Genomic DNA, 22960 nt, shown 5'->3' with positions numbered 1-22960 from the left:
GTAAGGCTGGACTGCAGGGCCTCTCTCCTCCCGAGACTCCCTCTGTTACACGCCTCTGGTTTCACAGGCATTGTAAGTGCTGCAGTGTTTTCTTAGAAGGTGAGAGTTGAGGAAAGCGAAGTTAAGTTTTATGATTGTGCCTGTGGCTCGCTCCCAGTTCTCCCTGCTTGGGGAGCCAGTGTTAAGGCTGCCTCTCATCTTCTGTGGAAATGGTCAAGAGTGTGCTTATAGAGAATATTGTTCAACTATGTAGTTTTGATTCAGAGTGGACACTTTCTTAAATGAACATGCCCATCAGACAAGAATATTCCTTTTGTATGATATCTCAGTTACGACAGAGCTGTATTTATGTCATCAGGCATGTACTGAGCAGAATGTTCTTTAATGATACCTTAATAAAGATTTTTCTTTGTTTGATGTCTCGAGTTACTTCTGTTTCAGGGGGAGTTGAAGTAAATTTCCTCAGATTTCATTTTAATCTCAAAAGAGATTTGAAAGGCTGCCAAAAGGCTGTCACATCTTTTCCATGCTTAGTGGCTTTGATTTCAGAGCTTGGAACACCTAGGTCTTATATTGACCACATGAGAAGTGCACAGATTTTATGAGGAGTTAATTTATTTCTCAAAGTTTTGTTTCTGTTACCTTTTATTTTGCTAAAATTTTCTGTGTCTGTTATCCTTTAGTTTGATTGGAAAAGTTGTATTTCTACAATTAGCTTCGAGAAGGGTCTTCAGGACAGTTGTAGATTTACCTACCACCAGTTGCCTTTTTAGCTAGTACTTTAATAAATAACATTTTATTGCAGACGTTCAGTATTGGCATCAATTATAGTTTCTTCATTGGATTGCTGTTTTCTCTACCCAAAAGATTTGGCTCATGTTGGCTTCTAAATGGGATTAAGTTCTTACTGTCTAGAGACTTTGGCTTTGGCATTAGTGGATTGGTCATAGATATTCTCAATTTTGTTATCTGGGCTTGACCATATGGCGTGCCGTATTATTTTAAAACCCTTATTTAGGGTGAGTCTAATAAGGCATTGAACAAAAAGTTTTAGAATTTTTTAACCCTGGTATAAATTCTGATCTCTCAGGTTTGCATTTCTAGATGAGAGTGGTTGGAGAATTTATGAAGCAGGCAGTTCAGTTGAGTGTTTGGTTTAGTGAACATAGAATGAGGGGATAAAAACAAATTTAAACTGAGATCAGAGAAATAATTTACAAAACTGAATGTGTAACATTACTGGAAGGAAGAAAGAGTCCAAATTTTTGTGGAGAGTGTGGCTGTGTATTGAGTAATGCAACATTACACTGACTCTTCTGGAAAATGAAGAGTCCCACTTCTTTTTAGAGCTGTGAGTTTTGTTCCACAACTCTCATTTAAGAAAAACAGGCCATCTATAGACACTTGAATTGATCGGTGGATTAGAGGAACGCTGAAAGCTTTTGAAACCTTTTAGGCCTCTCGTTCTTGTTGCAGTGCCTACCATTAGGTGCCACAGTAATTGATGGAAATTCCTGCTGACTTCCAATGATAGAAAAGCTTCCCATTTTATAGCACAATATTGCTTTCTTTGAGAGACTTGAGTATTCCCTTATTTGACTTACTAAGTTAAAATTCTGGGAAAAAAGCCATTTTTAAAAAGTTAATGATTAAAAGACCAGGTCAAGACTATCAAAAGTAATAATTCTGAAGAGATTATTCAGTTGCATCCATGTTGCCATTGATAAAAGGTTATGATTGAATAATTAGTTGCCCCAGGCGCTTTTTTTTTTTGGTGGGGGGTGGGGGGGCTTGCGGGATCTTAGTTCCCTGATCAGGGATTGAACTTGGGCCCACGGCGGTGAAAGCAGAGTCCTAACCACTGGACTGCCAGTGAATTCCTGGTCCAGGCTTAATAATGTACTTTATCAAGGCAGGAAAGGCTATTTACTCTTTAACCTGTCAGGACTAGAATACTAAGGGGATTGAATATATTCTTGTTTACTTGTGGGTAATTGTGTCTTTTTTTTTTTTTTTTAATTTATGTATGTATTTATTTATTTATTTTTGAGTGTGTTGGGTCTTCGTTTCTGTGCGAGGGCTTTCTCTAGTTGTGGCGAGCAGGGGCCACTCTTTATCGCGGTGCGCGGGCCTTTCACTATCGCGGCCTCTCTTGTTGCGGAGCACAGGCTCCAGACGCGCAGGCTCAGTAGTTGTGGCTCACAGGCCTAGTTGCTCCGTGGCATGTGGGATCTTCCCAGACCAGGGCTCGAACCCATGTCCCCTGCATTAGCAGGCAGATTCTCAACCACTGCGCCACCAGGGAAGCCCCCGGTAATTGTGTCTTTATACGTGTCTGCGTGTCTTCTGACTCAGTCCTGTGGCAATTGTAAAATATATCCCCCATGCGGATTACAAGTTCTCTTGACTACCTCCAAGTGTTGTAGTTGGTAAAGCTTTAAAAAATTCTGGACACTTTCTAATTAGACAAGAGAGTGTTAAAGCTTCTACAACAGGTTTCCAAAAAAAAAAAATTGTCCTAGGAACTTTAAGATAATTCCTGAATTGCCGGGAGGGAAAGAAATTCACTCTTTTCTTAAAGGACTGAGACTGCCTGAGTTAGAACCCAGTTGTGTAACTGAACTTGCTGGTGTGGATGTGGGTTTGACTTCTCTGTGTCTGTTTCCGTATGTGTAAAACAGGCACACTAGAACCTCCTTCCTAGGGCGGTTGTGAGGATTGAGTTAGCATACGTGTGAAGCACTTGGAACAGTGCCTGGCCGCAGTGCTCTGTTAGAGGATCACCGTTACTATTGCTAATGGCCTTGCTTTGTAACAGTTTTTTTGTTTTTTGTTTTTTTTTTGGCACGCGTGGCATGAAGGATCTTAGTTCCCTGACCAGGGATTGAAAACGCTCTTCGAGGAGTCTTAACCACTGGACCGCCAGGGAAGTCCCTGTGACAGTCTTTTAAACTATGATAATGGTAGATTATAAGAAGACAGTTTACTGAGAGATTTGTCTTTCTTCCTATTGGTTCCAGAGGAGTATTAATTTAGGGTGTGAAACATGTGTCAGCTGTCTTTGCAAATCCCTGTCACTTTATTTTTATTTATTTATTTAATTTATTTACTTAATTAATTTATTTAACTTATTTATTTTTGGCTGCATTGGGTCTTTGTTGCTGCGTGCAGGCTTTATCTAGTCGCGGCAAGCGGGGGCTACTCTTCGTTGTGGTGTGTGGGCTTCTCATTGCCGTGGCTTCTCTTGTAGAGCACGGGCTCTAGGCATGAGGGCTTCAGTAGTTGTGGCACATGGGCTCAGTAGTTGTGGCTCGCAGGCTCTAGAGCACAGGTTCAGTAGTTGTGGCACATGGGCTTACTTGCTCCACGGCATGTGGGATCTTCCCGGACCAGGGCTCGAACCCGTGTCCCCTGCATTGGCAGGTGGATTCTTAACCACTGCACCACCAGGGAAGCCCCCATCACTTTAATTTACTACCTTACTTTCTCCCAAGTCATCTCTGACATTCTTTTCTCGAAAAGCTTTTCTTTTTTTTTTTAATTAAAATATAGTTGAGGGCTTCCCTGGTGCACAGTGTTTAAGAATCTTCCTGCTAATGCAGGGAATATGGGTTTGAGCCCTGGTCTGGGAAGATCCCACATGCTGCGGAGCAACTAAACCCGTGCGCCACAACTACTGAGCCTGCTCTCTAGAGCCCACGAGCCACAACTATTGAGCCCATGAGCCACAACTACTGAAGCCTGCGCGTCTAGAGCCTATGCTCCGCAACAAGAGAAGCCACCACAATGAGAAGCCCGCGCACCGCAACGAAGAGTAGCCCCCGCTCGCCGCACCTAGAGAAAGCCCACATGCAGCAATGAAGACCCAACGCAGCCAAAAACAAATAAAAATAAAATAACTGAATTTATTAAAAAATATAGTTGATGTACAGTATTGTGTTAGTCTCAGGTGTACTATATAGGGCTTTGACATTTGCATACATTATGAAATGATCACCATGATAAGTCTAGTAATTCTCTGTCCCCATTCAAAGTTATTATAATATTATTGACCATATTTCTTTCTTTTTTTTTTTCCCCCCCTGGCCGCACCATGAGGCTTGTGGGATCTTAGTTCCCTGACCACAGATCGAAACTGGTCCCCTTGCAGTGGAAGCATGGAGTCTTAACCGCTGGACCGTCAGGGAATTCCCCCTATTGACCATATTTCTTATGCTGTGTGTCATATCCCTGCGACTTATTTATTTATTTATCTTATTTTTTAAAATAAATTTATTTTATTTATTTATTTTTGGCTGCGTTGGGTCTTTGCTGCGCGGGCTTTCTCTCTAGTTGGGGCGAGCGGGGGCTGCTCTTCGTTGCGGTGCGTGGGCTTCTCATTGCGGTGGCTTCTCTTGTGGCGGAGCACGGGCTCTAGCCGCGCAGGCCTCAGTAGTTGTGGCACGCGGCTTCAGTAGTTGTGGCACACGGGTTTAGTTGCTCTGCGGCATGTGGGATCTTCCCGGACCAGGGATCAAACCGGTGACCCCTGCATTGGCAGGCGGATTCTTAACCACTGCGCCACCAGGGAAGTCCCCTTATTTATTATATAACGAGGTTTGTACCTCTTAATCCCCTTCACCTGTTTTGTCCTCCTGCCCCTTTCTGGCAACCACCAGTTCTCTTTGAGTCTCATGAATAGCTATGAGTCTGTTTTCATTTTGTTCAAAAGGCTTTACCTTTATAGGACAGTTTTGATCCTATAATTCATTTTGAAACTGGTAAAATGATTGTTTATTTTTTAAAGCTCTCACTTCCACCTCCCTTTGTGATGCTGAATTATTTTGGACTTCACAAAACATTCTTTGGCATCCCTTAATTTGCCAGCTAGTGACAATGAAATATTTTTCATATATTCTCAAAAGTATTATAACCGGAAATTTGTTTAACAAATGCTCATTCAGCATCTTCTCTGCTAGGTGCTGAGTCTATAAATTATAGAATGGGCGTGGCCCAGGACCTTATGTTATAGTTTAACAGGGAGGCTGACAAGCAGTTTGTGTACAAAGGTGAAAGACAAGGGTGGTGGATCGCAGGGGCAGCTAACCTATTCTAGAGTTTAGTGATGGCTTCCTAGGGAAAATGGGGTTTTTGTGTGTTTTTGGGGGGGCGGGGTCTTACATTCCTTTATTATATATATGCAGATCTGTTTTATGTACAGTACTTGGTTCTGTCAAGTAATCTTACCAAGGTATTCTACTGGTAATCTTCCCCAAAATGGGTTCAGGAAAATTAGATAATTGTGCACTTCATGACTACCTAAACGACGGACTTCACTATTGATTTCAGTTTTGGGGCCACACAGAGTTCGAAATAGACTTGGACTGGGTTAAGGCAATAAACGTGAGCTGAAAGAAAACACAGGATTCAGAACAATTAATTAGACTGTGTATTTTGCTTGCATTAGAGTCACAATGTGAATAGCAAACGTTGTGCAGATCTCATAGCTCTTTTGTTTCAGTGCAAGGGCTTCTGAACACCTCCGTGTGCGTGACTGCTGGTGGCGGGGGAGGGAGGGAAGCAGCCTGTGTGACCTGTGGGAGACTTCCCCGAGGGCTCATTTCTTCTCAGCCTCGCCTTTCTTGGGTTCTTGTTTCAGTTTGTAATCAGCCAGGGTGACCTTGATGGCATCTTTGGGTATCATGGAGCAGTACAGTTTCACAGGGGGAAGGCAGAGCTCCTTGGTGATATCGGTGTTTTTTGTTTGTTTAAATGATTTAAATTTTTTTTTAATATTATTTACTTATTTGGCTGCGCCAGGTCTTAGTTGCGGCATGCAGGATCTAGTTCCCTGACCAGGGATCAGACCCAGGCCCCTTGCGTTGGGAGTGCGGAGTCCTAGCTGTTGGACCGCCAGGGAAGCCCCTGTGTTTTTTTTTTTTAATATAAATTTATTTATTTTTAATTTATTTAATTTTGGCTGTGTTGGTTCTTCGTTGCTGCGTGCGGGCTTTCTCTAGTTGCGGCGAGCGGGGGCTACTCTTTGTTGAGGTGCGCAGGCTTCTCGTTGCGGTGGCTTCTCTCGTTGTGGAGCACGGGCTCTAGGCGCATGGGCTTCAGTAGTTGTGGCACGCGGGCTCAGTAGTTGTGGCTCACAGGTTCTAGAGCGCAGGCTCAGTAGTTGTGGTGCACGGGGTTAGTTGCTCCGCGGCATGTGGGATCTTCCCAGACAAGGGCTTGAACCTATGTCCCCTGCATTGGCAGGCGGATTCTCAACCACTGCACCACCAGGGAAGCCCCGCCCCCTGTGTTTTTGATTGTGTTGGCTTCCTCCACTGTCTTCCCCTTTACGCACTTGCTGGCTGACGAGCTCGAGGCAATGGCAGAACCACAGCCAAATGTTTTAAACCTGCCGTTGACCATCTTCCTGTTTTCATCTGCTTGAATCTGTAATTTCATTACATCACTGCACGCTGGAGCCCCACCAGTCTGGTTCCAACATTTTTAGATGTTTTGTCAAGGAACCCCACTTTTTGGGGATTTTCATAATGATCAACAACCTTCTTGTGATAGAGCCGAGCCGGAGCTGGCGGGCGGGTGGTCAGGCGCGGGGCTGGAGCAGCAGGGCCGCCACTGTCTTGCAGGCTTGCTGGAAAATGTTTAAGTTGAGACTGAAAGGGTTCTCCAGTTGGAGGCTGCCTGGCCTGTGGTGGGGAAGGAAAGAGTGTTCCAGGCTGAGGAGATGGTTGAGTATGTTTTTCATGCAACCAGTTGGTTTCCTTCACCCACTGTCTCCAGCACGTATAACAGTGTAGTGCAAGATAGGTGCTCAGTAATTATTTATCGAATGAAAGAGAGCATGAGTTGTCTAGGGGCAGAAGTTCCAAAGGACTGGAGAGTGGTGAGAAATGGATACTGAGAGGTCAGAGTCTTGGTAAAGAATTTACACTTTTACGTCGAGGGCTCTAGGAAGCCCTCAAAGGGTAAGGAGATGCACCTGATCAGGAACATCACTTGGTCCTGAACTTGGAGCGTGCTCAGAGGAAGGAGGAAGACGGGTCAGATTCCAGATGGGATGCTGTAGAGAGGAAGGGGGGTCTGGGCCAGGGTAGAAAAGCTGGTAACTGGTGACTGAGATGCTTAGGTGACTGCGTGGAAGGTCAGAAGGGAGTGAGCGAGTACAGGTTTCTCTCCTGGAAGTCCGGGTGGCTGTTCTGCATTTACTGAAATGAGCAGTGGTTTGATGGGAAGACAGTGAGTGAGTCTTTGCACCTTGGGTTTGAGGACCCCAGGAGGCGTTCCCACATTCTGCATTAGAAAACACTAGCCTTTTACACTTTACTCTTTCTTCTTGCAAAGCTCTTCTCCTGGAGGTCTGTTTGGACCATCCACTCCTTTCATTCAGGTCTTTGTTCTGATATCTCCTCCTTAGAGGGTGTTCTCTGCTCTCATTAATCTCTGTCTTCCTTTGCTCTGTCTCCCTAGCCTCTATGTTGATCTACCCACTAGTTCTAAGCTCCATGAAGACAGGCACTTTGGTTCACTACAGTATTACCAGTCTCTGAAACTCTCTGAAGTGTTTGTCCAATTGTAGACTTTTGTACACGTGAATGTGGAGCTCTGGAGGAGTGGTCTGGATGAGTTATTAGTATTTAGATGGTGGTTGAAGTCTTGGGTTTCAACATCACTTAGAGCGAGGAGTCTCGAGTACAGTCTGTAGACTCTGGGGCTCATTAGGTCCAGGCTGCTGTCATGATCATATTAAGATGTCATTTGACTTTCACTGTGTTGACATTCCCACTGATGGTACGAAGCAGTGCTGGGTGATACTGCTGGTTCTGTAGCAGAAATCAAAGCCATGGTACCAAGCCAGTTATAGCGGTTATTGTAGTCATAGTATTCTTCACCGCTGTGAATTTGTGGTTTTAAAAAAAAAATCCAGTTTAATCTAATGCCCTTGATGAAGCAATCAAAATTAATTTTCTTAAACTTCAACCTGAGTATCCATCTTTTTACTGGCCTATGTGACAAAATGGAAAGTTGGCATAAAGCACTGATGCATCTTAACATGTGAGAGCCGTCTCCTGGACAAGCAACTCTGCGATCGCTTGAGTTGAAAGAACAGCTGACAAAAAATGATGGCTGTTTAGACAGGGGAATTTGGCAGATATTTTCATAAAAACGAACGAAGTGAACCAGATACTTCAAGGAAAATAACTGACAGTATTGTTGGCAGTGATAAAATTTGAGCTTTCAAATGGAAATTTGAATTTTGGAAAACTTGATTCTGCTACCATGAGCTTGACAGCTTCCCAGTACTTAAAGACTTTTTTTTGCAAGATAGGAGGTGATGCTAACGAAATGTTTCTTTTTTTAATGTTATATAATAAAACGTGTCAACATTTGGAAGATTTGCTTAACTCAGTGAGCTGATATTTTCCAAATGGCCTGTGCTTGATGCTACTCACAGATGAGTAAAAGATCCATTCAAAGCACAAGAATGGAGTGAAGCCCCTGGTGTTTGATGTAACAGTATGAAAAGTTAATTGACATAGTTTCAGATTCCACATCAGAACTACCCTTTTTTTAATATAAATTTATTTATTTTTGGCTGCGTTGGGTCTTCTTTGCTGTGCACGGGCTTTTCTCTAGTTGCAGCGAGCGGGGGCTGCTTGTTGCGGTGCGCAGGCTTCTCATTGCGGTGGCTTCTCTTGCTGCGGAGCATGGGCTCTAGGCACGCAGCCTTCAGTAGCTGTGGCTCACAGGCTTAGTTGCTTTGTGGCATGTGGGATATTCCCGGACCAGGGCCTGAACCCGTATCCCCTGCATTGGTAGGTGGATAATCTCTGCGCCACCAGGGAAGCCCAGAACTGCTCTTTAAGAAACTTACCACTTGTCGGGCTTCCCTGGTGGCGCAGTGGTTGGGAGTCCGCCTGCCAGTGCAGGAGACACGGGTTCGAGCCCTGGTCTGGGAAGATCCCACATGCCGCGGAGCAACTGGGCCCGTGAGCCACGACTGCTGAGCCCGCGCGTCTGGAGCCTGTGCTCCGCAATGAGAGAGGCCACGACAGTGAGAGGCCCGCGCACTGCGATGAAGAGTGGCCCCCGCTCGCCACAACTAGAGAAAGCCCTCGCACAGAAACGAAGACCCAACACAGCCAAAAATAAATAAATAAATTTATAAAAAAAAAAAAAAAAAAGAAGAAACCTACCACTTGTCAAGTTTTGATGTAGTATCAAAAAAGACTGTCTGTATTTATTTGGAAAGGCTGTTACAGTACTCCTCCCTTTTCTTTTTTATAAATTTATTTATTTTTTTGCTGCGTTGTGTCTTCGTTTCTGCGCACGGGCTTTAGTTGCTGAGCGGGGCTACACATAATTGTGGTGCGCGGGCTTCTCATTGCAGTGGCTTCTCTTTGTTTCGGAGCACGGGCTCTAGGTGCCTGGGCTCAGTAGTTGTGGCTCATGGGCTTAATTCCTCCACGGCATGTCGGATCTTCCCGAACCAGGGCTTGAACCCGTGTCCCCTGCACTGGTAGGTGGATTCTTAACCTCTGCGCCACCAAGGAAGCCCTACTCCTCCTTTTTCCAACTACACATCTGTGAGGCTGAATTTTCCTCATCTTCAACCAAAACAAGATATTGCACCAGATTGAGTGCAGAAGCAGATGTGAGAATCCAGCTCTCTCCACTTGAGACAGGCATTAAAGAGGTGTGCTAAAATGTATAATGTTGCTGCTCTTCTCATTGTTATTTTTCTAGTTATTTCTTTTTTTAAAATTAAAAAATGTATTTATTTATTTGGCTGTGCCGGGTTTTAGTTGTGGTACGCAGGATCTTTGTTGCGGCATGCAGGCTCTTAGTTGTGGCGCTCTTAGTTGTGGCATGTGGGATCTAGTTCTCTGACCAGGGATCAAACCCAGGTCCCCCTGCATTGGGAGTGCAGAGTCTTAGGCACTGGACCACCAGGGAAGTCCCTGTTCTGCCTTTATTTTATTTTATTTATTTACCTTTAAAATAAATTTTATTTATTTATTTATTTTTGGTTGTGTTGGGTCTTCGTTGCTGTGCGCGGGCTTTCTCTAGTTGTGGCGAGCGTAGACTACTCTTCGTTGCGGTGCCGCGGGCTTCTCATTGCGATGGCTTCCCTTGTTGCGGAGCACAGGCTCTAGGCGCGCGGGCTTCAGTAGTTGTGGTTCGCGGGCTGTAGAGCACAGGCTCAGTAGTTGCGGCGCATGGGCTTAGTTGCTCTGCGGCATGTGGGATCTTCCTGGACCAGGGCTCAAACCCGTGTCACCCGCATTGGCAGGTGGATTCTTAACTACTGCGTCACCAGGGAAGTCCCCTGCCTTGATTTTAGATGGAGTAGCTTGAGCACTGTCAGTTGCTGAGAAGAAGGAGCACCTGTAAACAAGGGGAGGGAGAGTGTCAGGGAAATGCACATTCAAGGCTGAGCAGTACCAGCGGGCAGCTGGTGATGGGGCAGTGAGGAGAGACGCCCACCCCCCTCTGGTGAGAGGAACGTCATCTGTCCAATGGCGGGTGGAAAAGGTTGTGCTGAAAGAGAAATCAGAGCAGGGCCATAGAGATGGCTGATTTCATTTTAAAAGGGTGGTGGAAACATCTGAACTCGAGAGCAAGGGGAGGTGAGGGGATGAAGCAGGCAGATACCTGGGCAAAGGGAGAAGCCCCGAGACAGGACCGAGCGAGGAAATGAAATAAAGAGGGCTTGGGAAATTGAGGTTATCGCCATTTGGCACAGATGTTTCTATATATAAAGTATGTTGGGAGAGGTACTTGAAGATTACCCTGTTGAAATAAATTCCTTCAAACCGTGGCCCTTCTGTCCTCCACCTGCAGTTCTCTTGGCAGTATATGAACTTGCATTTTGCAGATGACCCCAGTGCTATTAGCTCGGCCTTGTTAGGTGCCTACTATGCTAGCTAGGCACCATGCTAAGAACTTGACGGTATTACTGTTTGATCCGTCTAATCAGCTCTGAGCCAGGTCCTGTGAATAGCCCCATTTCATAGGTGGCTAAACCTATGGGGAGATTAGGTAATTGGCCAGAATCAGAGCCAGGAATCTGTGGAACCCATGTTTGAACGTCAGTTGTTTGCCTCTAGAGCCCGTGCTCTTAATTATTACACCATGGACCATCTAGCTTGAGCTCCTCTCCCCTACTCTTTGATCTCAGAGGACTTCTGTGTCTGCATCTGCCTCCTTCATATATTATTAAAGGGAAGATTCTTCCACTTGAGAACATATTCACCAACAGTTTTATCTTTAGTTTCTTCTTCAGGGGCTCCTTCTATTCTGTCTTCAAACGTGACTAATAAGTCTTATATAACTTAATCTCCCAGTTAATCTTGGTATCTTTTTCAGCCACTATTCTTATTTTTCTCTGTTTAAAATTAAACTCCCTGGACAGGCGATCTGTCTTCACTGCCTCAGTTCCTCCATCTGTCCTGTCCTCATTCTTTTTTTTTTAAATATTTATTTATTTATTTTTGGCTGCATCGGTCTTAGTTGTGGCGTGTGGGCTCTTCGTTTCGGTGCGGGCTTAGTTGTCCCGCGGCGTGTGGGATCTCAGTTCCCCGACCAGGGATCGAACCTTGCGTCCCTTGCATTGGAAGGTGGATTCTTAACTGCTGGACCACAGGGAAGTCCCCCTGTCTTCATTCTTTGAGGGCCTTGTTCCCCCTAAGTTATCACTGTTATTGTTTTCATAAAGATGTCCTTTTCAGTAAGTCCATTTTACTGTCCCCAGTTTTTATCTTTAACTTTTGTACTTTAATAATAAAAGTGTTTAATTGTTTATTGTAGAAAATTAGGATTATAAAAATGAGGGGGAGAGGACTTCTCTGGTGGTCCAGTGGTTAAGAATCCACCTTTCAGTGCAGGGGACGTGGGTTCGATCCCTGGTTGGGGAGCGAAGATCCCACATGCCGCGGGGCAGCTAAGCCTACGAGCTACAACTACAGAGCCTGCGTGCCCTAGAGCCCGCGTGCTGCAACTGCTGAGCCCACACTCTGCAACTACTGAAGCCCATGCGCTCTAGGGCCCGCATGCTGCAACTGCTGAGCCCATGTGCCACAACTACTGAAGCCCGCATGCCTAGAACCCGTGGTGTGCAACAAGAGAAGCCACCACTCACTGCAACTAGAGAAAGCCTGCGTGCAGCAACGAAGACCCAATGCAGCCAAAAATAAAAAACAAAAAAAAAACAAAAATGAGGGGGAAAGTGTATAATTTACCTATCTGGAAATAACCTATAATATTATGTTGTTGTGTTTTCATTTAGTTTTGTTACTCATGCACATGTATTCAGAGATTCATCCACCCCCCAGATTGGAGATCACACTGTATGTATGTGTAGATTTTTAAATTCTACTTTTTCTACTTTGTTACACATTATGTTTACATCTTCGAAAACATGACCAGTAACTACATAACAGTTGATGGTGTTCCTTCCTCCGTGGCTTCTCCGTGCCTATGTGCTGGACATCCTGGCTCTGCAGTCTGAGCTTTGAGGCTGTGAGCAAGTTGTATAACTCCTCTCCCAGTTTTCCCGTCTCCTGGGCTGGTGGTGAGGATGAAACGAGATGGTGCAAATGGAACACTTACCCCCGTGCTTAGTGTGGTGCAAGCACTGACGTATTTGCTTCCGTTGCCACCCCTGCCTGTGACCTTTGCCTTCCTCCTTTCCTCACAACGCTTCTCCAAGCCGATCCCTGCTCTTTATTTCTGTCTCTGTGCTTGCTGTCTCACTTAAGGTTTTCAGGGGTTCTTCTTTGTGGCTCTGAAATGTTACTCTTAGTTTCCTGGGGCTGCAGTAACAAAGTACCGCAAAAGGAGTGGCTAGAACAGCAGAAATTTATTCTCTCATAGTTCTGGAGGCTGGAAGTCTGAAATCAAGGTTTTGACAGGGCAGCTCCCTCTGATGCCTCTTTCTGGCTTCGGGTAGTTGCTGGCAATCCAGTTTTTGCCTGTTTTATGTGGCCTTCTCTCTGTGTCTGTCTCTGCTTTTATAAGAACACCAGTCGTTGGATGAGGGCCTAATCCATTGTGACCTCATTTTGAGTTAAAACTAATTATACCTGCAAAGACCTTTTTTCCAAATAAAGTCACATTTACAGGTTCCAGGTGGATAAGAATATTCGAGGGACACTTTTCAACCCACTAAAGTTACCTAGAGCTTCCTTCTGGGCCCTGTTTTCCTTGCGTTCCTAGCTCCCTATCTCCCATGTCTTTACCTTCCTTTCATGGCCGAGCTTGTAAAAAGAAGTCTCAGTTGCAGGTTGAAGAAAACAATAGAGAGAACTTAGGTAGAAAAGGTAAATGTCTTATCAGGATTCTGGATGTCTCACAGAACCAAAGTTCAGGAATAGAGCTGGGCTTTTTGGGTCAGCGTGGGGTCAGAGGATGGAGAAACCATTCAGGAGTCTCTGCCCATCTCATTTCCATTCTCCTTGTCTGTAAGTGCCTTGATGTTTCTGCTTGCAAAGTAAAACTCCCTGAAATGGTCATTTTTCTCTGTTTTCATCATATTCTGCCTCTTGGCATTGAACTCACTTGCCCACCACGTCTTTGAAACACACTCTTCTCTTAGTTCCTGGTTCTCCTTCTGCCGCTTTGTCCTTTTTGGTTTCCTTCCAAGGTTCCTCTTTTGCCTGCCCTGCCTGCCTTCAGTTGTCTGGTGTTGCTCCATCTTGAGTCCAGGATTCTCTCTGTTCTTGGGCTCTCCTTAGGTGATCATGGCTGTTCCCATCTGTTCTTTTCTGTTTTAAATGCTGTTTACTGATAGTTTTGAAGACTCTCAAATTTATATCTCTACTGCAGCCTTTCTGACCTCCAGACTCGTCTATCTTCGTGTCCACCTGACATCTCCTTCCTTTTGCTGTTTTCACTGCTGAGTCCTTAATCCTTTAGATCTCAGCTTGAGTGTCACCTCAAAGAGGCTTTTTCTGGCCACCACTGTTGCTCTTGATCACGTTGATTGACCACAGTTACTGCTTCATGGTGTTCCCTTCAAATTGTGTTTGCAGAGTTGTGAGGCTCTGTCTCTCACTCTCCCAACTAGCACAGGCTGGAAGTAGAGGGCGTGCCAGTTGGGCTCTTTATGTGGGCAGGGTTAGTTCTTGAACCTGACTGAGTCAGACCCCCTGAAAGTGTCCGTCAGTCCATCTGTAAGCCTGAGACTCAGGTGGTTTAGAGGAATGTCCCAAGCGAACGTGATGCACAGTTAGGTTTGGGGACAGTGGCCTGTGAAACCACTTAACGAGGCCTTAACGTGTAGGTAGTTTTCCGGAGAATGGATAGGAGGGTTATTGGAAAGGCTTGAGATTGCTTAACCACTGTTGGGGTGTGGGTTTGGGGATGGCTGCTGTAGACCCAGAGAGATGAGAAGGGAAGAGAGCAGGGAGCTTTTCCTGGGAATCGATGCACTCAGAGCAGGGAGAATCGCAGTGCCTAACACTGATTGGCAAGGCATTTAAAATGTGCTTTTTGAATCAGTAACAGACCATCATGTCCTCTTTACATTTTCTTAAAATATGGGAACTGACCGCACACATTTCCCATAATTTAAAACTTGACATATTCAGGAAAATGCTAAGCTGCTGGGTAGTGTGCTACACTTTAGCTATGAAAGAAGAGCTTTAAAACAGCAGCTCTTCTAGTTTAAACATTTGTTCACAGATTTAGATAATGCTAGCTTAAAAAAAGAAAAGCTTCTGACATTGTTGGGCTCTGTCCTCCCGGGTCTGTGGAGCCCGCTGAGCAGCTGGGGTCTGAGGTCTCGGGGGCCCGGGCAGGCCCAGGGCTGGAAGGACCCTCTGGGCAATTTTTGTTCTTTGCAGCTGTCTTTTTTCTTTTGTGGAAACAAAAGAATGACATCCTTGAGGGTAATTTTTGCAGGAATAGGTAGAGGCTATTGCTAATGTCCATTCCACTAACTGACTTTTGGGTACCAGCGAGGAGGGAAAGGACATATGGATCAACCCAGATCAGATGTGAAGGAGGAGACAGCACAAAGAACGCCCCCCAAAGCAGTGGCTCCTTCCTTCCCTCGCGGAAGTGCCAAGCCCCTGGGAGGCGCAGGCAGCATTCGCATTCTCCCCTTGCTTTGGGTCTCCATTGTCGCTTGTCTGCAGACACCTGTAGTTAGTCGTCATGATGTGTGGTGTGCTGCAGGGATGCTGCTGAACAGCCCAGGGTGAGCCAGCCCAAGACATCGCCGGTCCGAGGCTGAGAACTCTGACCTAAACTCACATGCGTCCTGCAGTTAAAAACACTTGCTCGGGGCTTCCCTGGTAGCGCAGTGGTTGAGAATCCGCCTGCCAATGCAGGGGACACGGGTTCGAGCCCTGGTCTGGGAGGATCCCACATGCCACGGAGCAACTAGGCCCGTGAGCCACAATTACTGAGCCTGCGCATCTGGAGCCTGTGCTCCGCAACAAGAGAGGCCACGATAGTGAGAGGCCCGCGCACCGCGATGAAGAGTGGCCCCCGCTTGCCACAACTAGAGAAAGCCCTCACACAGAAACGAAGACCCAACACAGCCATAAATAAATAAATAAATAAATAAATAAATAAATATTTAAAAAAAAAAAAAAAAAAAAAAAAAACACTTGCTCGTGGCCTTGCATCAGTTACCTGTTGGTGCATAACAAACTGCCCCCCAAACTTAACGAGTTCAAGCAATAACTGTGTGTTCACCATTGGCAGTTAGGGCTTTGTGTGGTGGGGGGCTCTGCACACTCATGGGTCTGCAGTCCGTTGGCACCTCTGGGAAGGCCTTACCTGCATGGACTTTTCGCCAGGCTGCACCTCTGTTCTCCATGTGACCTCTCCAGCAGGCCAGCTCAGGCCTCTCAGGGTAGCCGAGTGGCAAGAGGGTGGGAGCAGAAGTTGCTAGGCTTCTTGAGGCCATACGTAGAAGTCACACAGTGTCACCTTTGTTACATTCTGTTGGTCAGAGCAAGTTATGAGGCCTCGTCCAAACTGGAAGTGTAGAGAAATAGTGAACCTGGTTCTTACAGGAGGAGCTGCAAAGAATCTGTGGCCATTTTTTAAATCTCTCAAGACCTCTCTATAACATGACATTTAGAATTGCCTGCTTTAGGATGTCCAGTTAATACTAAGATTTCTGTGGAATGGATTCCAGAAGTGAACTGCTTAAAGGCATCAATTTATTTAACAGACATTTGCCATATACTTACTTTCAGCAAGACGCTGTGATTGGTGATGTGCAAGTACTGGGAAATAGCTTCTAATCTTTTATTCTTTTGGGGAAGACTGTGAACTAGTGAATAAGCAAGTTTCAGACCTGTGGTGAGTGCTGCAAGATCCAGAGTGGAGAGAGGGCACTTGGTTTTAGGTTAATTGGGGAAGGCCGTTCTGAGCAGTTGGCACCTGAAGGAGGAGAAGCCAGGTAGGAGAAGAGCCTGGTTACTTCAAGTGCAGAGAACAGCAATTGCAAAGGCCCTGAGGTGGGGAGAGGCCAGCGTGGCTGGAGCTTTGCCCCGGGAGCAAGGCGGTAGAAGTCAGTGTTGGAGAGGAAGCTGGCCTTGGCCACCTGGCCCAGTTTGCCAGGACAGTGTCAGCTTCACCCGGTGAGCCGGGATTCTGTGTGGGGAGTGCCCTCTGACTATTAGACGTGCCCTGGTGGACAGTGCATTTTATGGTCACTCTGATGTGGAAGAAAGTTTGGGTCTTTCCCTCGGTGCGGTGGACGCCACTGCACAATTCTAAGCAGGAAGTGACCAGATGAGAATTTTAAAAGGTTGTTCAGTTGCCGAAGGAAGAATGGATTGTTGGGGTGAAAATAGAAACAAAGATCATTTAAAGGATACTGTTGATGAGAAACGATGTGGCTTGGCTAAGGATGGGGGCTGAGGAAATGAGAGTAAGTGGACAGACTCATATCTGCTCTGGAGGTTGAGCTAGCCACGGTGCTGATGATCTAGGACGATTCTTTTTTTTATTTTGGCCGTGCCTGGCAGCATGTGGGATCTTAGTTCCCCAACCAGGGATCGAACCTGTGCCCCATGCAATGGCAGCACAGAGCCCTTAACCACTGGACCACCAGGGAATTCCCCTAGGACAGTTCTTAAGTGCTTGCTTTGCAAACTTAGGGGCCGGTGATGGTCGGGCACTGAGGTGAGGCCAGATGGGTAGCTCAGGTTTGTTGACTGTCCAGTGGGGACGAGAGAGCTATGATTGGAACATTTGAAGTTCAAAATGGACATAGAAAACCAAGTGCAAGTGTTGGCTCGTAAGTATGTTGGCCTGGAGTTCAGTCTGGAAGTCATAGGTAATATTTCAGTTCTTGTGAATGATGCTTTCACCTGTGCCTGGGAGGTAGGAAGAGGAGGCGATGGGGAGGCCCAGCCAGTGAAGGAAGGAGAAGGCAGCTCTTCCTCAGTAAGGAGGGTGGGGATCCCCACATAGAGTGCTGTTGAGGGGTCAGGTGAAAGGGGTCCCTCAGATTTAGGGACTGTAGGTGCTAGGTGGTGGGCAGTGAAAGACATATTGCGGGGAGTTAAAACATGGGAGTTGAGGAAGGGGAGACCACCTGTGTGGATGTGGCTTCCGGAAGTTTTGCTGTGGGAGGAGGGGAACAAGGAAAGGGCTCTGTAGTTGGTGGGTGATGTGGGGAACCGTGGAGTGGTCTGTTTTTAAATAGGGAGCTCCTAAATCTGGGTGCATCCAGAACTCGACTGTGTGAATGAATCCCCTGGGATCTTATTAGATGCAGATCCTAATTCAGTCTGGGGCCAAGTGCGTGAGCTTTCCTAACAAGCTCCCAGGTGCCTCTGGCGTTGCTGGTCCCTGGACCACACACGGAGAAGCAAGCACAATTGATGTTGTTCGAAACTAGCTGGTAGAGGGAATTGATGCAGTAACAGAAGGCTAAACGCCTTAAGAAAAGCTGGAGGGGGGTGTCTTATCTATCTTATCACCCGTGCTGGCTGTTTGTATTGGCCTTTCATTTCAGCTGGTCTCATGGCTTCAAAGTTTGTCGTAATGGGTATGCTACTCCCTCCAGCCGAGCAAGTTAGCTGTGACATGGGATGTGTGATAGACCTATTTTCATTAACTTTTTTTTTTTACATCTTTATTGGCGTGTAATTGCTTTACAATGGTGTGTTAGTTTCTGCTTTATAACAAAGTGAATCAGCTATACATATACATACATTCCCATATCTCCTCCCTCTCCTTAACTCTTGTGAGGTTAAACAGCAGTTTGAATTAGCATAGAATTTAATTTATGTCAGAAAAATGGGTTGAACTAATGAGCTTTCAGCAAACAATACCTTACTGTCATTTCAGCAACTCTCCTATACATAACAGGCTGCATGAAGTGCCTGCTAAATAAGCTCAGAATTTTAAGGTTTGGAAGAGACAAGATGAGATCAAGAAAGATGGCTTTGATTGGGAGGGGGACGGATTAAATTTCAAACAAAACAAAAGATTGTTTTTTCATCTAAGACATGTAACGAAGCAGCATTACAAGTGGGTGCAGGCTAACGTAGGTGTTCCCTGATAAATTGAATATAAGTAGCTCTGAAGCTTTTTACATACTGGCCTGTTATAAACTTCGGGGTGTTCTTGGGGAGAGAGTTTGAGGGTAACTGGGTCATCTGGCAGGAGAGGCAGAGAGGAGGAGCCAGGCACTTGGTGAATAATGGTGATTGGACAAGCAGGTTCCTCTCACTGCCACCCCCTTGTGTTTCCTGCGTATTATTCCTGTGACTGAGCTGGCTGAGATTCCTGGGCAAGGAAGCGGGGACCTCCGAAGGCTCCAGCTCCAGGGGCACCTGTGCCGCTGCTCCTGCCCCTCCTGTGCCCTCCTCCTACCTCAGAAAGACCAGGGCCACAGTCCATGCCTGCAGTTCAGCTCTTTGTCCTGAAGGCTTGGCTGAAATGAACTTCACGGTTGCTTTAGAGTGAGAGTCTGTTTTTAGTGTTATCGCGGAGGTCAGTAATTTGAGCCATGCTAAGATCAGAAAAGTCAAAGAGCAGAGGTTCATGACAAGAGCCATGGGTCTTACAGAAGCTTTTTTTTTTGTAAATAACTTACTCCTTTATGGAAACTAACTTTAGAAATAATTTTTTTGAGTTCTTAGGCAAATTGACCAAGGTCATTTTTTTTTGTGATTGTTAGGCCTGAAACTCTTCTCTTTTTTCATAAAGAGAAAAACATGTTTTAAGTCAGCTATAAGACTTAACTTAGGTGCATTATTGAAGAGATAAAAGAGAATTTGAATAGACCTGAACACAGAATTTGAATGCGGTTCTTCTGTATGCACATGCTGGGGTATTTTTAAATTGTCACCTAATTTGGACAAATAAATATTTGAGAAGAGTCAGTTCTATAAAAGAAAGATGAGGGGAAGGTGTTCTGTTAGATATAAACAGGAAAGTTCTATAAAGCATAGGTAGGTAGAACAAAGTAGTCTAGATAATGATCTATAAATTTATGGGAATTTACCTCTTGATTAGTGTAGCATTTTATTTATTATTATTTTTTTAAAATTTATTTATTTATTTTTGGCTGTGTTGGGTCTTCTTTGCTGCGCACGGGCTTTCTCTGGTTGCGGGGAGCAGGGGCTACTCTTTGTTGAGGTGCGCAGGCTTCTCATTGCGGTGGCTTCTTTTGCTGCAGAGCACGGGCTCTAGGTGCGTGGGCTTAAGTAGTTGCAGCATGCGGGCTCAGTAGCTGTGACGCATGGGCTTAGTTGCTCCGCGGCATGTGGGAGCTTCCCGGACCAGGGCCCAAACCCGTGTCTCCTGCATTGGTAGGCGGATTCTTAACCACTGCACCACCAGGGAAGCCCCTAGTGTAGCATTTTAAATCAGTTGGGAATGGATGGTTTGTAATGTAACAGATGTTAGATCAACTGGCAGTCTGTTGGAAAAAATAAAGTGGAAAACTACATTCCACAACACATAGAGGTTCTGGCTGGATTAAAGATTTAAATGTAAAAATTAAAACATGGAAGTATTAGAAAAATATTGTGAGAAATATTTTTTAACCTTTGAGGTGGGGTGTTTGGGGAAAGGGTTTCTTAGCATGATACTAAGGTCATAAGCCATAAAAAGATTATCTGCTTGAATACTTAGAACATACCTATAGCAAAAGATATCTGATAGAGGAATTTTGTTTTTTTGACCTCGCCAACATGGTATTTAGGATCTTAGTTCCCTGACCAGGGATCGAACCTGCACCCCCTGCAGCGGAATCAGGGAGTCTTAACCACTGGACCACCAGGGAAGTCCTGATGATAGGGAACTTTGAACTGTAGTTCAAAGACAAGCAAGTTGGAGAAAATATTAGATATGCATATATATATATATATGTATATATAAAAGGTAAGAGGTTAATATCTTTAGTATAAAAGGGCATTTCCAAACTAAATTGTTCAGCAAGTTTATTTTTAGAAATTTATTCACAGGGGAAAAAAGAGAATCCTTGTTACAACATTCGTTATAAAAACAAAACAGTAAAAACAGTTTCTGTTAGAAACCTTCACCTAGAATTTTTGGTAAGAAAGCAAAAAATTGTCAGTAGTTACTAGAATATAAGTTCCATGAGGGCAGAGATCTTTATTTTTTATACACATAGGTAGTTTTTATTTAAATATAAATGGCATTATACTTTATGTACTTTTATGTATCTTAACGTATTTTGAATATATTTCCAGAGGGCAGAGATCTTTATCTTTTTTTATTCCCTAATATCTTCTCAAACAGTGCCTGGAATGTAGTCCATCTCAAAAAATATTTGTGGAATGAACCAGTGGATGAATCTAAATGCCCATCAGTGGGAATTGATTAAATTAAGGTACATGCAGAATACCGCGAAGCTGTTAAAAAAATTTAAGGTAGCCCTATTTCATTGTCCTGAGGAGATGACCACAGTGTGGCAAATAAAGTCTGGAAGAAATATACACCCCTGGGCATCCCTGTGAAACAGATGTTATTTCTTGGGGGTAGATGGGGACAAGGAACATGTGGTACAGTAAGGTAATGTTTTATCTGTATTTTTTGTGGAAAAATACCAAGATCATTATAATTAGGAAAAAGATATTTTCGTTTTGGAAGAAATGTTAAAGCAAATTATTTATATTTGAAAGTACTAGAAGCTCTCTCAAAGTTAGCATGACTGAAATGAGACTATTATAGAAATTTCATAGTTTTAGTTTGCCTTTATTTTTTTCATTGAGGTATAATTGGCTAAGTTTGCCTTTGAGGTAAAAGATTTTTATTGGTGTTGTAGTCTGCTCTTTTGTAGCTTTTTGGGGGGCAGGGGGACATGCCGCATGGCTTGCAGGATCTTAGTTCCCCACCAGGGATTGAATCCTGAGCCACGGCAGTGAGCGTGTGAAGTCCTAACCACTGGACCGCCAGGGAAGTCCCTCTTAGCATCTTATATTCCTGTTTTGTTCTGCATCCTTTCATTGGTTTTTGTATAAGAATGGATGCTGTGGATCCTGTTACTATTGACATAACAACTACAATCTATTGGTTTTTAATAACAGTACTTTTCAGTAGTGTTAGATAGTAACACTCTTCAGGAAATCTGCATGGGCCAGTCTGGCAGAACCAAAGACCAAGTGAAATGCAGTTGGTCGGGTTCCTTGTAGCTGTATCGGCTTTAAGTCACGTGAAAGAAGAGAGAGACACGACGGGCACCTGTAATAAGCCTCCAGGACTCAGTGGGGACTGTCAGCTGAAATGGAGCCTCCTGGCTAATAGTGGAAATTGTAAGAGGTAGAATTCTACTCTAGGTGTACATTTGTGGGGGGGGAAACCTTTTGTATAATGGGTTTTTCACAGTTAATTGGCAAGATTACGTCGTTTGATTTAAAGACTCAAAGCTCATTTCCTGGAGTGCAGGAGTGCCAGGTATCTCGGAAGTGTACGTGTACTCTTCAGACCAGCAGAAGCTGCTGCAGAGCAGTTAGGAGCATACTTGGTAGGCAAGGGAGGACGACTCATAATAATACTGGGGATCAGGTGTTGGTCCGAGACTGAGATTTACGGGCTGTTTTCCCAGATAGTAGTTGCCAGGCACCGTCCTATGAGCCAGAGGTTGGCAAACTATGGCTTGCCATCTCTTTGTGTGTGTCCCATGAGCTAAGAATGGTTTTCACATTTTTAAATGGTTGAAAAATCAAAAGGAGACTATTTTGTGGCATGGAAAAGTGATATGAAATTCAAGTTGTGTCCGTGGACATTTTTATTGGAGGGCCCACGTCTGTTCTTCTGCCTGTCATCTGTGGCTGTTTTGTGATGGCCGAATCCACACCGGAATCGAGAGTGTGTGCTGTCTGGGCCTCTGCAGAAAACCATTGCCACCCCTGCTCCGAGCTGTTGGCCAGCGTGGTATCCTCCGCCCCCTCACCAGCAGAGCAGCAGGCCTGAGGGTTCAGCAGTTTACCTGAGGTCACAGAGCTGGACCCAAACACACCTTTCTGATCCCAGATCCTTTGGTTTTAACTGCTGTGCAACACGGCCTGCACAGAAAAAATGTTCTGTGTTTAGTTTCCTTTACAATTTTCTGTTACCAATTACGTGCTAACATATGCTAAGCTAATGGAACATTCTATACACAAGAAGAATAGATAGGTTTTCTAAGTCTTTCCAAATTAAATTTCCTTTGGAATCTTACTGTGATACTTGAAATTTGAATGTCCATGTACTAGAAGTACCTTGGAAGGAGAATTCCTCTGTGGAAGTTGTGCTGAGGAGGGTCTAAAAATAAGTTCTTTGAGGGCAAGGAGTAGGTTCTTTGGGTTTATTTTTAAATCCTCTTGTAGTTAACAGGATAGCCATGTGTGAAAGATATTGGGACTTAAGCACTATGGATCTAGTCATAAAAAAGGCATTTAGGTCTCATCAGTAGGCATTTCAGTAAAGATTTTAGTTAAATCTGTAAAGTGTCCATAGTGTGTTTGCTCCTGTGGCCAGC

The 22960-nt window shown here is 44.8% G+C and overlaps 1 protein-coding gene and 1 pseudogene across 2 annotated transcripts in view; one reads left to right on the top strand and one right to left on the bottom strand.

Moving 5' to 3' along the window:
• Nucleotides 1-22960, top strand: part of GNB1 (G protein subunit beta 1) — a 92816-nt gene that overhangs the window by 2102 nt on the left and 67754 nt on the right. The window lies entirely within an intron of this gene.
• Nucleotides 5523-22960, bottom strand: part of LOC103003625 (iron-sulfur cluster assembly enzyme ISCU-like) — a 53395-nt pseudogene continuing 35957 nt past the window's right edge.

This window comes from Balaenoptera acutorostrata, chromosome 1 (assembly GCF_949987535.1).
Source record: "Balaenoptera acutorostrata chromosome 1, mBalAcu1.1, whole genome shotgun sequence".
NCBI lineage: Eukaryota > Metazoa > Chordata > Mammalia > Artiodactyla > Balaenopteridae > Balaenoptera > Balaenoptera acutorostrata.
Note: the sequence above shows the minus strand (reverse complement) of the source record. Positions and strands in the feature narration are given on the sequence as shown.